Source organism: Panthera tigris, chromosome F2 (assembly GCF_018350195.1).
Source record: "Panthera tigris isolate Pti1 chromosome F2, P.tigris_Pti1_mat1.1, whole genome shotgun sequence".
In the NCBI taxonomy this organism is placed as follows: domain Eukaryota; kingdom Metazoa; phylum Chordata; class Mammalia; order Carnivora; family Felidae; genus Panthera; species Panthera tigris.
Genome location: NC_056676.1, coordinates 1,652,302 through 1,656,053, shown reverse-complemented (window position 1 = coordinate 1,656,053; position 3,752 = coordinate 1,652,302). Strand labels below are relative to the sequence as shown.

The 3,752-nt window shown below is 46.7% G+C and overlaps 1 long non-coding RNA gene across 1 annotated transcript; it reads left to right on the top strand.

Moving 5' to 3' along the window:
- Window positions 1–219: 219 nt before the first annotated feature.
- LOC122234967 lies at window positions 220–3,411 on the top strand. The gene is made up of 3 exons (XR_006212979.1): window positions 220–298; window positions 2,273–2,365; window positions 3,197–3,411. It is a non-coding gene; the product is annotated as an uncharacterized LOC122234967 (long non-coding RNA).
- The last annotated feature ends 341 nt before the right edge of the window (window positions 3,412–3,752 follow it).

Here is a 3,752-nt window from a genome sequence, read left to right as displayed (position 1 = left end):
ATGAGGAAAGCCAGCCTCAGCTAATTAATTAGCATGGGCTCCCTCTGCTGGTTAATGAAGATGGCAGGGGCCCACAAAGAACTTCACTTAACTATAGGAATTTTTCATGAAAATCAACCAAACACATCACCAAAAGTGTCGAGGCTGTGAAGAGTCTTGGATACGCTTTGCTTTCCTTACAAGCTAATAAAATTGCCTGTTTCTGTTTCATGAATGCTGGCAGAAGACATGAGACCCCCGGGTCGGAGGCACAGGACTTCATTATTGAGGACACAGTGAGCACCAAGGACTTCAGTGTGTAAGTATCACTTCCACTTGTCCCCAAGTCCCACGGGGCTGACATGGAGGGACCGGATTGATGTTTGACACACAGTGGAGTTGTGTCATATCTGAGTTTGGGAGATGCACTTTTGATACAATGAACAGTAAGCAAGCCCACTCTTGGTCTTGGAGGGAGACTTTATCCCATCGCTCAGAGCTACCCGCTACAAACACAACCTTAAGAAATGACCCAGCCAAAGGGCAGTCGGGGCCTTGTGTTCTTAGAATTCCCAGCAAGACTTGCAGAAGTTCAAAAACCCACAGAGAACTTTCTTTCCCAATAAAAACCAGATAATTACTATTGCTAATAATTTAACGTTTCAATTTCATTCAAGTCCTTGCAGAATTTCTTTCTTCTTGTTTTTTGTAGATGCTTTCCTTTTCAACTTTCTACCATGCTGTTACCTAAAACTTCTATTTCTTTCTAAAACTAAAATTAAAAACTTCACTACCTTTTATCAAAGAGTGTTTGGTCTGTTTGGCCCAAACTATAAATGAGAACTAATATTTTATAAAACTTGAAACATTTTTTAAATAGAATAAAATTACCAGAGGTGATTTTCCTTGTTTATACATGAATGCTTTCAGAGTCTCTTTTGAAATATTCAGGGCTATAGAATTTTAAATGGGATAGAGTATTACAGAATGGCAGAAATCGCAGATAAGCCCTTAAACTTATAGCATCACAGAAGTTAAAGCCTGAGGGTTATGCAGAGACCAATTATAATATTTTGACAGCTGGCTTTTATGTTCTTATTTTAGCATTAGCCAAAAGTCTTGTACCACCACAGTGTAACAGCTTTAAATCAAGACGTGGTCAAGTTCCCACTATTGCTATAAATATTTCTGTTGCATTTATAGAACACTTGACTGTCTCCAGTGTTTTCACACACCTTCTCTCCTTTGTACCTTGCTTTAACCATGAAGCTTGAGTGGAAAAGATATTGATTTTCCCCTTCTGTCCTGGAGGAAACGAAGAAGTAGAACGGTCGGGTGATAGATGGAGACCGCAAAGCCCATCGCTAGAAGGCTGGGGCTGCATTTGTGTTCTGGAACTGTTTCCAGTGCTCTCTTATGCACTGGAAATCACCCCTCTATCAGCTGAGAGGCTTAGCCAGCCAGTACCAGAAAGGTTTACTCAGACTTACTTAAGCTTCAAAGAATTTACAGGCTCTTCTGACCGAAAAGCCCAGGGAAGGGTCAGTTCAAGTGACGTTTGATGAAGGTGCCACCTGGGTCTTGCCGTCCTGTGGACGTCTGCTTCCTCCTCGGGCTCACTCCCCTCATGATAATAAAACACCCCTCCACAGTCCACGTCCCACAACCACACATTCATCACTCAGATTCAAGGGGTGATCTTGCCCCACGACCATCAAGGGATGTTTTTTGAGCATCCTTCTCACTAGAACAGTTAAACACATTATTTTGGCCAGGGATCCCCTGTGCTGAGCCGCAGCTCCTGGGTTCACTACGCTAACGTTCTGAGAAGCGTACGTGCAAAACTCACCCTGCAGGATGCTCTACGTTGGTAACTTAGGAAGCTGTCACTATCTCCGAGGCCATGGAATAGATGCAATGTCTTCTATGAGTTATTTCGTTTATTTCCCACAACCTTAGAGACGAGGAGGCTGGGGCTGGGAGCGATTAAATGACTTGTCTGAGGCCACAGAGCTCATAGGTGAGAGAGCCCGGACGAAAGCAGACAGGCTGATCTCAGAGGCCACATGCTTATCCACTCTGCTGAGCCACTTCCCGTGGGAGAGGGAGAAACGGGGCCCCGTTGCCTGTTTGGGAAGCACTATGTACCATACACCCTTCCTGGAGACTCACGATGCACATTAGCTTGAGAATATTCTGAGGAATCTTTCAGGAAAGCAACACATTTAACCTGTTTGACCCAACATTTCCCAAACTCGCATCACCCCAGAGCCTTTCTCCCTAACACCTGCAGGGAGCACCTTTGAGGTCCACGTACACGGCACTCCACTCGTTTATTTGCCCTCAGTGACATACTTTGTCCTGCGACTCTACAGTGACATTCACGGTAAGTACGTTCCTTTTCCTTGGAGAACCGTTGCTCTCGTCTCATAGGTTCACTTTGGCAAGGTTTAGGATTTCACAGTGCTGCCCTCTGGGCCCCGTGTGCTTTGGCCCCGACTTACGATAGGATTGCAGTCAACGGGAGCTCTGTGTGGAGGGCAGGAGGCGCTGGCCTGGCTGGCTGGCATCTTGTCCGTTTCTAAGACTTCTGTAAGCGAGAGTGTTTGGACATTGAAGAAATGAGTGTGGGTGAGACAACATTAAAGTGACACTAACACTGCTGATTCCAATTTTTTAAAGAATTATACGAGAATACTTACCTAGTTGTTAGGAAAGTAGAGAACAGTGTGTGCTCGCAGACATTCCTTGGGAAGGGTGGGGAAAAGGCACTACGATAATTAGGCAGGTCTGGGCCCTTTGGCAAAGAAAGAGGGCGCAGCGTCCCCTACCGTCGTCGTGGCCTGCTCGTGACTCACACACCAGAGCCTTCTTCCTCCATGCTCCTGACCTGATGTCTGAGAATCCGACTTGGCAGTCTGTCTCCATTTCCCCATGTTCTGTGAATGTTTCTTGTCCACAAGTGTACCCATCACTGCCTTTCTGGGTCATCTGCTGCCCTGGTGCAACTCCTGGGCTGCTTGTTTTGCAAAGCACGTAACTGGGGAGAGGTTGTTTTCATTTGAGTCTAAAGGACCATGAGAGAGTCACTCAGTCCAAAGCTATTCCAGGATGAGGGCAGGTAACGTGCGTTTGGCGAGGGCTGAAGCAGAGGCTGCTCTGTCCCTTCCTGAAGGCAGCTCCCCAGCCATCTCATGTGGTCCCTCTATATTCACAGGCGCTGTCTACATTCTTCTCAGCATTGCTGAATTTTCCCTTGGCGTTTCGACTATACTCTCCGGGAGATGCATTTGAAATCGTAGTGTTTTTCCACCTACTGAGTGCGGAAGGAAAGGCTTCTGCCCATCAGTAGCTTGTGGTCAGGATGTTCTCGATCTCACCGTGACGCAGAGACTCGCTCTGGAGGACTTTGGCTCTCCATTACTCATTGTCCTGGAAAGGTGATTGCTTATTCTAGAGAACATCTGTTCTTTTCAGGATGTGTGGGATTACACCGCTCACAGACAGGACGCCACACGCTGGGAGCCCTTCTGCATGATTGCGGCTCTTTTTCTCTAACTTCTTCAGCCTCAGCGCACAGATAAGGCTCTCCAGGCCCGCCTCATCACTCTCCCCCGCGGCTACTTCCTCACAGGGTACCAGGGCCAGAGGCAGAGAGGGACAGTTTAGGGACTTCTTTAACTCTTCAGGACCAACTCAGAGTTGGGGTTCTAGACAGACACTGCTTGTTTTCCCTGGGGTCAGCAGTGGATTCTGTATTCTTGTATTTCTTT